Source organism: Leucopleurus acutus (assembly GCF_964270905.1).
Source record: "Leucopleurus acutus genome assembly, chromosome: 8".
Lineage (NCBI taxonomy): Eukaryota > Metazoa > Chordata > Mammalia > Artiodactyla > Delphinidae > Leucopleurus > Leucopleurus acutus.
In genome coordinates, this window is record NC_139151.1 from 34268912 (window position 1) to 34281547 (window position 12636).

Below are 12636 nucleotides of genomic sequence, written 5' to 3' on the forward strand. Positions count from 1 at the left end.
ACTTGTACAGGTGGCAAATCTCATGAATCAACCCAGCCAGAGATTTTAGGGACCCCTCAAACCTTAGTGATAGTTCAAAATTCTGTCTTTGTGTTCAGTAACCCACATGTATCTAGAGTTTTCTGGGTCTTGTCAATGCTCTGAGACAGGTGATACAGAAGTATCTTGGAAGCCCACAGAAAAATTAGAATCTTGCGTGCATGTTGCAATCCTTCCCTTCCTTCCCATGGGAGAAGCTGAGAAATAGGATTTTCCTCCCAATTGCATGGTGCTACATCAGGAGTAGGGTTTATGGAAAGAGAATATCATAAATATCCCTATTGTTTCAATGTGGCTCATTTTGTTCTTGCATGGGATTCAATGGTCTCAATTAGTTTTTGGATTCTTCACAAATTGAATCATTCTATGTACTGTTGTTGAATCAATGTCTGGGGGGGTGGATGAAGGTCCAGTGTTTTTTATTCTGCCATATGCCTGCCATCACTATCCTGAATTTATTTTTATAACAACTATATGAAGTAAAAATTATCATTCTGTCTAGTTTACGTCTGAGGTACCAAGAAATTAAGGAACTTGAGAACAGAATGAATTCTTTTAAGAGGGGAGAAATAGGATCATGTGTAAATGCACTTGAAAAAAAAAAGCCAGTATAAGGAAAGATATTGAAAATACTGGAAAGGTTAACAATCATGAGAATATACTAAGAGAGGAGACAGATAAATACAATGGAGTAGGAGGACACGGATCTCACTTCCCCACACAAACACATCAAAAATAGATCTACATGTGGTGCAATTCTCACTGAAATCTAACTGAGGACTGGCAGAAAGACTTTTGTACAACCAAGGCTCTAAGAATGATCCCCATGGAATCATGTAGAAAGGGAAGAGAAGTGATCAGGTCTGGACCTGTGACCCTAAGAAGGGACACAGAAGTGGAGGGGGATTACATGGGCAGAAATCCTCCCTGGGGTTTGAGCCACATATTGGGTACCTCAGCACTAGTGTCTGACATTGGGAAGATGAGACCCCACAGCTGGTTAGAAAACCAGTGGGTTAAAAAGAGGGCTCTAAGAAACGTAGACTCTGATAATGAAGGTCATGCACACACTTGCTTACTCCTGGAACAAGATGGAGAAAGCATATTGAAACTGCAAGGGACGCTGGTCTGTTTCCTGTGACTGCTCTGGCACACTCCACAGCCTGAGTGGAGCACTGACTCTGGACACATTTGCTTTGTGAAGCAGCTGCACACTAGGGCGAAGGCTGCAGCAGCTGAGGGGACTGCTCAGTTGTGAAGGACGGAACATGACTGAACCCAGAATAGCATCTGAAAGGGGCAGGGACAGCCATTACAGCCACTTACAGAGGCAATGCCTCAGAAGTGGTCCAGGACTCTGACTGGGGTCAGGACCACTACAGCCCATATGCAGACCAATGCCAAGCACTGGCTCTAACCCCTCTTGCTTTAGCACCACTTCCCTCTCCACTGAAGGTGCCAGTTCTGGGAGTGGGAAGAACAGACACTTAGAGCAAATGGAGTAATCTAACCCTCAGGAGTTCTGCCCCAGCAAGTTGGGGTCTGCCTCTGTCTTCAATAAGTTGATGTTGGCCATTGAACAGAGGAGAAGCCCTTGCTCACACCTTGTTCTGACTCTAGCCCATCCATCTCCAGACCCATGTCCTACCAAGGTGATAGCTGCCAGCACACCCCAGAATGACGTGATTCATGCTCACATCAGATCTAGCTTTCCACGGCACACACAGACAGTACAGGGATGCTCCCATACAAGGACACCACTTCAAGACAAGAACTGATAACTGTTTCACCTAATTTCCCAGAGACAGAGAAAGTTAAGCAAAATGAGAAGACAGAGGAATTTGTTTCAACTGAAAGAACAAGAGAAAACCCCTGGAAAAACAACTAATAATACAGAAATAGATACTTTACTACATGAAGTGTTCAAAGCAGTTGTAATGAGAATGTTAACTGAATTAGAGAAAATAATAGATTTTACTCTTTGAACACAGTGAAAGTTTTAACAAGGACCTAGAAAAAATAAAAAAGAACTGGTCAGGGCCGAACAATGCAGTAACTGAAATGAAAAACATGCTAGAAGGAATCAACAGAAAACTAGGTGATACAGATTAATGCATAAGTGATCTGGAAGACAGAATGATGGAAATCACCCAATCAGAACAGCAAAAAGAAAAACAAATTTAGAAAGTGACAGCAGATTAAGGGATGTCTTGGACAGTATCAAGCATACCAGTGTTTTCATTATGAAATTTCAGAAGGAGAAGAGAGAGAGAAAACTGTCAAAAATATATTTGATGAGACTCTGCATGAAAACTTCCCAAACGTAAAGAAGGAAACAGATATCTAGGTACAAGAAACACAGAAAGTCTCAAGCAAGATGAATCCAAAGAGACCCACATCGAGGCATATCATAATAAAAATGGCAAAAGTTAAAGATAAAGAGAGAATTCTAAAGGCAGCAATAGAAAAAAATAAACCCACACAGTTATGGTCAACTAATCTATGATAAAAGAGGCAAGAATATACAACAGAGAAAAGATAGTTTCTTCAATAAGTGGTGCTGAGAAAACTGTACAGCTACATGCAAAGGAATGATATTAGAACATTTTCTCACACCATATAAAAAAATAAACTCAAAATGGATTACAGACCTAAATGTAAGACCTGGAACTGTAAAACCCCTAGAAGAGAACATAGGCAGGACACTCTTTGTCATAAACTGTAGCAATATTTTTCTTTGGATATGTCTCCTAAGGCAAAGGAAATAAAAGCCGAAATAAACAAATGGGACCTAATTAAATGTAAGAGCTTTTGCACAGCAAAGGAAACCATTGACAAAATGAAATGACAGTCTACAAAAAGGGAGAAAACATTAGCAAATAATATGACTGATGAGGGGTTAATATCCAAAATATATAAACAGCTCAAACTACTCAATATTAAAAAATCTAACAACTCTATTAAAAAGTGGGCAGAAGTCGTGAATACAGATTTTTCCAAAGAATATATATATATATATATATATATATATATATATATATATATATATATATATATATATATAAAAATGGACAACAGGCACAAGGAAAGATGCTCAAAATCGCTAATCATCAGAGAAATGCAAATCAAAACCACAATGAGATACCATCTCACACCTGTCAGAATGACTATCATCAAAATACCTACAAAAACCAAATGTTGGCAAGAATGTGGAGATAAGGGAACCCTAGTACACTGTTGGTAAAAATGTAAATTGGTGCAGCCACTATAGAAAACAGTATAAAGGTTCCTCAAAAAACTAAAAATAGAACTACCATATGATCCAGAATTTTTGCTCCTGAGTATATATCTGAGAAAATGAAAATGTTAATTTGAAAAGACACATGCAACCCAATGTTCATAGCAGCATTATTTACAATACCCAAGATATGGAAACAAGGTTAAGTGTCCATCAACAGTTAAAGAAGATGTGGTATATATATATATATATATGTGTGTGTATATATATATATATATATACACATATATATATATGAATATATATATATATTTTCACACACACAGTGGAATATTAGTCATAAAAATGAATGAAATTCTGCCATTTGCAACAATATGAATGGACCTAGATTATATTATGCTAAGTGAAATAACTCAGGCAAAGACAAATACTGTATGTTATCGCTTATATGTGGGATCCAAAAAAACAAAACAAATAAATGAATGCAACAAAAAACAGAAAAAAATTCACAGATATAGAGAACAAACTAGTGGTTACCAGTGAGGAGAAAGAAGTGGGGAGGAGCAAGATAGGGGTAAGAGATTAAGAGATACAAAGTATTGTTTCAAATAAATAAGCAACAATGATACATTGTACAGGACAGGGAAATACAGCCATTATTTTATAATAATTTTAGCTTATAATCTATAAAAATATTAAATTACTCTGCTATATACCTGAAACTAATACAATATTGCAAATATACCCTACTTTAATTAAAAAAAGAAGAGGGAATAGGCTAAGGAAACAAAAGGGGATAAAATGCAGAATGAAGGTAGATTTGCATTAGTGATAAAGATGCCTTTTCGTGTTCTAAAATGATGTTAGGAAAAAGGACATGTAGGGTGGTTGGAGGTTTGAAGGTTGGTAGCCAGGAATGAAGTAATTTTATTTGTCCAATAGTTTCGATTATTTCTGTAAAGTAGCATCTGACACAGCCTGCTGAAACAGGAGATGAAGGTTTGAAGAGAGTAGTGAGTGTTAGAATTAGCCATTATGAAGACATAAGCAGGCTAGTGACAGCATCAAGAGCCTAAGTAAGATTAAGGATGATACCTTTATAGTGGGACCATTTTATAGAATTCTCTTCTTTCCTCAGTAGTGCTAAGCAGCTTGAGAAGAGGCACACAGACATTGGAGGATTAAATTCAGTAAGGATTTGAAGAGTTGGTATAATGAAAGAACACTGTGGCAAGAAACTTAAAGATATGAGACAGAGTGACTAAAGCAGGGGACCATATACTCTAGTTCATAAAACATAAGAGATGAAGATAGAGGTCTTAATAAAAAGGAATAAATTAGAGATCATGGATAAGGTAATTTTGATGTGGTTGAAGACTGAATGGGCTTGCAAATAATGTAGTAAGATATTTGTAAAGATGGGAAGTCACAGTCAAAAAGTGTTATAATTGATTTTACTATTTCAAGTGCAACATAATTCCACATATGGATATTATATATATATATATATATATGTACATATATAAACAATAAACTTAGTCTCCTATTTTATACTCTACCTTGCTCTCACCTTCATTTACTTATTTATTACTTTTTAAAGTCTTTTGGCCATGCCATGTGGGATCTTAGGTCCTCATCCAGGATCGAACTTGTACCCCCTGCAGTGGAAGTATGGAGTCTTAACCACTGGACCACCAGGGAAGTCCTGAACTCTCACCTTCTACTGCAATTTTCTAGTTTCTGCCAGAAAACCTGATTTGTTTCCTAGAACCCCTCCCAAATTTGAGGTTTATGTTTATATATTGCAAAGCCTGCTTCTCTGGATTTATATTACAATGTACTGCCTTAAAAACTTTGTATGTGCTTTGTAGAAAGTGGATATGTTGGATTAAAATTTACATGGGAAAAGGGTCTGCTGTACAGAAAGACCACAGTTTGTGATCATCTGCTCTACATATTAATTTCCTACCTAAAATCTTTATCCTATTTTCATCTGCACAGAATTTTATAAAAGTATATAGCTTTTAAAAATATTGCAAAGCAATATGCATTTTATTAAAACAAAAGGTTGGATAAAATTTTAAGAACTGTGTTCTGTTATCAAAATAATGAAACTGCAGCTGGAAGTCGACCAAAAATTTCATTCATTAAAAAATCATATTTGTAGATTAATGTGAGAAATAAACATCATTCTTTCATATTGATTTTACCTATTCCTATACTCAAGGACTATGTAGGGATCATATGAAAAAATATTTCTCCTTTAGTAAAGGTATGTGTAAACTTCTTCCTCTTAAATGTGGGCAGGAATAAGAAAACACTCAGTACTTAAAAACAAACATTCAGAGACAGATTAATATCACCCTAAGTTTTCATGACAAATTTATGCAAGAATTCTACTTTGGTTCAATAGTGCTGGTATACATTGGCAGATAGTCCTTTCTTAATACTCTTTAAACTTTCATTTTTGATAAACATATAATCATAATAAATCCATAGGATTAGACTTATCTTTGTGAAAGATTCCCAGTAATGGTTATTCCAAGTAGTACACTGCTTACAAAGAGGAAGCCTGAAGCTACTTAATATATTTTTCTTGCTAATTAACTTTACAATGCTATAAGAAACATTAATGCCTTTTTTCTCTAGAACATTTCAAGTTGTTTTTATTTAAAACCCTGCCATTTTGAGTTACTTCCAGTTTTCTCTAGTGTTAAGGTTAAAATTGAAGTTGATAATAATACTGAAAATAATCCATAGTAAAATAAAATATAATTCCTTAATATATTAAAACTAAATCCACATTAATACAACTAAACTCCATAGCTGAAAAGTAGCATTTAGAACATTCAAATAGATAACCTGATTTGCTGTATCTGATGATATCACTACAGTAACATTTTCAGAATGACTGCCCTCTCAGAATCTTCATGGGACAAATATACCAAAATAAAGGTTTATCCTTACTCTCCTCCATCACCCAGGTTCCCAAAATATTTTTCAAGTTGAACTGAGTATATAGTTAGGTGCACCAGAACTTGTGAAGTTCTGAAGTGTATAGTTCATATGTTGAAGTGTATAGTTCATATGTTCATGGTTGATGCTATAAATTCTGTCAGTAAAGGAGGAAAATAAAATCTCTGCTCTCTTGTGTATCTTTATATCAATAAGTTAGAGACAAATTAAAGTTGCTGCTAGGGGCCACAAGAGTTTTATGTAAAGCTAGTGTCTATACACTATGCAATGGAAAGTACTGTAGCTAATTTGTACTGGGATAGGGATTCTAGACCCAGCTTTGTGATTTCAAGGGAAACTCTTGCAGGTATTTAATTTCTATCTAAGCCTTAATTTGTGAAAAGATTGTGTTTGGGAAGCGTGGTTTTCCTGACTCTTGATTCATCTATGATTCTTGGACTATAAAACTATATAGCTATTACTAAATGACCTTTTACTTTGTTCTCAGATTTTTATTTGGTATGTAATTTAATTCCACAGAAGCCTAAGAAGTATGCTTTATTTTCTCTGTTTTACAGGTAAGTAAACTGAAAAAGACATTAAATAATCCTCTAGCTAGGAAAAAAAAAAGGAAGTTAACTCTGAAGCCATTATTCTCATTCATGTTCAATAAACATATTCATGAACATGACTCCTTTGGCTCTTTAGGGTACCTAGTGAGAAGAAATGGAGAGAAATGGATAGAATATGTGGCATACTTGAGTATTTGTACACAGTAGATTATACAAATCTATGGCATAGCTTAATCTCTCAGGTGGTTAAGATGCTACGTTAGTGATATTCCATGCTAATGAGAAAGCTATGACTTTCATCTACATTTAATATAGTAAATTCTGTTCTCTACTACAGTTGAATTTTTTACCATTAGGTGGTTACTGCAAAAGTATATCAAGCATGACAATTTGACTGTACTGGTAAAAATTAATTCTATCTATTTCTCCCTATCCTCATGTATACCATGAATCCAAAACGTAGCACACTATAGTTCCAAGTACAACCCAGAGCAGCTTATGAAGGTTAACATGTATTTAGTTTACATGTTAACTAATATTCAGTTTATTTATGGAGCACAATGTTCTGAATGAATTTCCATTCAAATAAAGTACAGAACAAGCCTTAAGATTCTAACTTTTCAAATATAGGACATAAGCAGATATTGAGCAATTTATTAACAGACAATATTATTTTGCGATAAAGATAGAATGAAAGTGCTGTGAAGATTTATTCTCAATTTTTACATGTTTAAAATTTATATTCTTTATTAAAGACATTTTTTAAACTGAATAAAGCCCACAAAAGCCAAAGAGGCACAAAAAGCCTATAAAACATTTCATATAAGGAGTAGATTACACCATAGTCTGTATCTTGCTATGGAGGAACAGAGGTTCAAATTTGCCCTTCAGTGTCATTTTTCTTGTGTTATATTTCTATCTGCGTTGCACTTGCACTTTTTATAATTGAATTACCCTACAGATTTTAGAGTCACTGAGGACCTTTTTAAGCAGAGAAGATTCTAGCCCATATTGTAATTAAAACTAGAATATAGGGCTTCCCTGGTGGCACAGTGGTTGAGAGTCCACCGGCTGATGCAGGGGACATGGGTTCGTGCCCCGGTCCGGGAAGATCCCACATGCCATGGAGTGGCTGGGCCCATGAGCCATGGCCTCTGAGCCTGCACGTCCGGAGCCTGTGCTCTGCAACAGGAGAGGTCACAACAGGGAGAGGCCCGTGTACCACAAAAATAAATTTAAAAAAAAACTAGAATATAACTCAAGCTATTTTGCTTAAACATTTTTTTCTGTATACATATCATATGGATTTTATAGCAATAGTTATTAAGCCATTAAAATTAATGGTGGAGCAGTATTTATCATATATATATATATATATATATATATATATATATATATTCCTAAATACTTGACACTTGATATTTATATTTTGCAAATTTTGTGACCTCTTGGAATTCTTTAAGATCTGTATGTCAAATTTGATACTCAAATAATCATATAAAATATTTAAAATATTAACAGCAGCCAGTAAAATTTCACCCTTGACTTAACATGCAAAATCATCTCTAAAGAAATAGTCTTTAAACTCATGGGGAAAATAGAAGGGTTTTAACCTGAAAGAATATTTGGGAAAGACAAAACTGACAAAAAATTCCCAGTATTTTGTACGTATAGAAATGTTTTTGTAGATTCAGAATATCTTTAGATTACTAAGGCACATGTCAATGTATATTATAAGCAGAAAGCCAGAGAGTGGATTTTCTATGTTCTATTTTCATTTGAAACCATGAAAACCTGAATGGTAGTAGAGAGTGTGAGGTTTATAGAACATTGGCATTCCTAGTTTAAGAAAAACTTGAGAAATGGACTGTGTGTTGGATGGTATTTCAGAAAGAAGCAAAACATTAAACTACAGGCAAATGTTTCATGAAATAAACAATATTTCACAAATATTCCAGAAAACTAGGGTGAAAGAGGGAATTAACATGTAATTTACAAGCCTTTACTCTTGAGTCTCTCAGTGAAATCTAATAGCAGTTTTATGAGGTTGATATTTTTATTCCTACTGTACAGATTTTGAATATGAGATTTGATCTAGAAGATAACTCATCTGATGTCATATTGCTGGTAAATGATTGGGTCAATCGATATTTGAAATTAGGTATCTCAAACTACCAAGCCTTCGTTCTTGTCTTATCACTTGGCACTAAAAATACAACTTATTAAACTATAGAAAAGTTACAGGTTCCCATGAATTTAATCTGGCAGATTTCTTTTTGAGGATTATAGGGTTACATTATAAAATTACCTTTGCTTTGTGCTTCTCCTATTTCAAATTGTTTCTGAGGAGGGTTTAGTGAAAGAACCATTTTATTATCTTTCTACTGCCAGAATTTATACAATATTTTTTGCTAATAAAGTCAGGTGAAATATTCTATATCCCACATGCTTTATTTCTGCCTTCTTGGTTAGATAAATATGGTTAGGGTGCCTTTACTTTTGACCTTCCAGTTACTCTTGCTAAAAAACTAAAAATGACTGAAAAGAAAACAGCTGAAAATTAGAAAAAATATAGGAGAACACCAATCTCAAAATTTTGGACCTCAGGCTGTGAAGGACAATGATCCCTGAAATAATTTAAATATGCATGTTGAGCCACACAACTGATTCAGTTTGCTCCCTGAACAAAGTTTCCAGGTAGCAGAGACTCAGGCAAAGACCAGCTGTCTTCCTGAGTTGAAGAGACATATTTGTGAATCTAGGGAACTAAGGCAGCTAGAGTTCACAGTACTCAAAGGAAGAGAGTTGCAAAGAGAGAGAACATTAGAGATCTACAGATGATTCCCTTTGATTATTCAGTTTACAATGAATCAGCATATGCATTTGAGAAAAATACTTAAAGATGGCAAAGGACAACCTGAATGGACTGGAAGAAACAGTACTCAGAATTTGCCCAGGCCAGAAATAGTTCCTACCCTAATAGCCTAAGTGGAGAATCTCAAAATTCAGGAGTCATTGTTTAGAGTACTAAGAAAAGTTTTGCCTCAGGGGTAGGGAAAAATTAAACCTCAACTAAATGGCACTCAGGTCTGGTCTAAAAAAGTGTAAAAGAAAAACTTGATCAGTTTTTTTTTTCCAAGTAACTTAACCACATCTCAGAACAAAGGTTAAGAATACAAAAATACCCAACATCCAACAATGTAAAGTTCAAATATCTGACATCAAATGAAAAAGTGCCAGGTGCGCAAAGAATCAGGAAAATATAACTCATAATGAGGAGGAAAAATAAATCAATCAACTGAAACTGACACACAAAAAAGACACATATGATAGAACTAATAGACAAGAACATTAAAACAGCTATTGCAACTACATTACATATGTTCAAAAAACTAGAGGAAATATTTAACGTGTTACTTACAGAAAAATAAAGTCTTATGTACATACAAAGACTTGTAAACAAATGTTTATAGAAATTTTATTGGCAACAGTTAAAACTTGGAAGCAACCCAAATGTCCATCAATGGGTGAATATATGAACACATTATGGTATTGTCATTAAATGGAATACTACTTAGCAATATAAATGAATGAATTATTTACACATCTAACAACTTATATGAATCTCAAGATAATTACACCCATACCTCAGAGATATTGTGGGGTCAATTCCAGACTACCACAGTAAAACAAATATTACAATAAAGCCAGTCATGACATTTTTTTGGTTCCCCAGTGCATATAAAAGTTATGTTTGTAATATACTGTAGTTTATTAAGTGTGCAAGAACATTGTATCCAAAAAACAATGTACATACTTTAATTTAAAAAAAACTTTATTGGTGAGAAGTAGCAAGAAGAACTACAATCCTGCAGCCTGTGGAACAAAAACCACATTCACAGAAAGATAGACAAGATGAAAAGGCAGAGGGCTATGTAACAGATGAAGGAACAAGATAAAACCCCAGAAAAAAAAACTAAATGAAGTGGAGATAGGCAACCTTCCAGAAAATGATTTCAGAATAATGATAGTGAAGATGATCCAGACCTTGAAAAAAGAATGGAGGCAAAGATCGAGAAGATGCAAGAAATGTTTAACAAAGACCTAGAAAAATTAAAGAATAAACAAACAGAGATGAACAATACAATAACAAATGAAAACAACACTAGAAGGAATCAATAGCAGAATAACTGAGGCAGAAGAAAAGATAATGGACCTGGAAGACAGAATGGTGGAATTGACTACTGTGGAACAGAATACAGAAAAAAGAATGAAAAGAAATGAAGACAGCCTAAGAGACCTCTGGGACAACATTAAACGCAACAACATTCACATTATAGGGGTCCTAGAAGGAGAAGAGAGAAGGAAAGAACCAGAGAAAATATTTGAAGAGATTATAATCGAAAACTTCCCTAACATGGGAAAGGAAATAGCCACCCAAGTCTAGGAAGCACAGAGAGTCCCATACAGGAAAAACCCAAGGAGAACCACGCTGAGGCACACAGTAATCAAATTGGAAATATTAAAGACAAAGAAAAATTATTAAAAGCAGCAAGGGAAAAACAACAAATAACATACAAGGGAAATCCCATAAGTTTAACAGCTGATTTCTCAGCAGAAACTCTACAAGCCAGAAGGGAGTGGCATGATATACATAAAGTGATGAAAGAGAAGAAGCTACAACCAAGATTACTCTACCCAGCAAGGATCACATTCAGATTAGATGGAGAAATCAAAAGCATTACGGACAAGCAAAAGCTAAGAGAATACAGCACCACCAAACTGGCTCTACAACAAATGCTAAAGGAACTTCTCTGAGTGGGAAACACAAGAGAAGGAAAGGACCTACAAAACCAAACCCAAAACAATTAAGAAAATGGAAATAAGAACATACATAAGGATAATTACCTTAAATGTGAATGGATTAAATACTCCAACCAAAAGACACAGGCTTGCTCAATGGATACAAAATCAAGACTCATATATATGCTGTCTACAGGAGACCCACTTCAGACCTAGGGACACATTCAGACTGAAAGTGAGGATATGGAAAAAGATATTCCATGCAAATGGAAAGCAAAAGAAAGCTGGAGTAGCAATATTTATATCAGAATAAATAGACTTAAAATAAAGAATAGACTTAAAATAGAATAAAAAATAGACTTAAGAATAAAAATTAGACTTAAAATAAAGAATGTTACAAGGAAGGACACTACATAATGATCAAGGGATCAATCCAAGAAGAAGATATAACAATTATAAATATATATGTACCCAACATAGGAGCACTTCAATACACAAGGCAACTGCTAACAGCTATAAAAGAGGAAATTGACAGTAAAACAATAATAGTGGGGGACTTTAACACCTTGCTTACACCAATGGACAGATCATCCAAAATGAAAATAAATAGGAAACACAAGCTTTAAATGATACATTAAACAAGATGGACCTAATTGATATTTATAGGACATTCCATCCAAAAACAACAGAATACACATTTTTCTCAAGTGCTCATGGAACATTCTCCAGGATAGATCATATCTTGGGTCACAAATCAAGCCTTGATAAATATAAGAAAATTGAAATCATATCAAATATCTTTTCTGATTACAACACTATGAGACTAGATATCAATTACAGGAAAAAATCTGTAAAAAATACAAACACATGGAGGCTAAACAATACACTACATAATGACGAAGTGATCACTGAAGAAATCAAAAAGGAAATCAAGAAATACCTAGAAACAAATGACAATGGAGACAAAACGACACAAAACCTATGGGATGCAGCAAAAGCAGTTCTAAGAGGGAAGTTTATAGCAATACA

At 34.5% G+C, this 12636-nt stretch overlaps 1 protein-coding gene across 3 annotated transcripts in view; it reads right to left on the bottom strand.

The window, feature by feature from the left end:
- The window catches only part of CNTN5 (contactin 5), a gene marked incomplete at both ends in the record, with an annotated part of 797505 nt that overhangs the window by 318761 nt on the left and 466108 nt on the right, over window positions 1–12636 (bottom strand). The window lies entirely within an intron of this gene.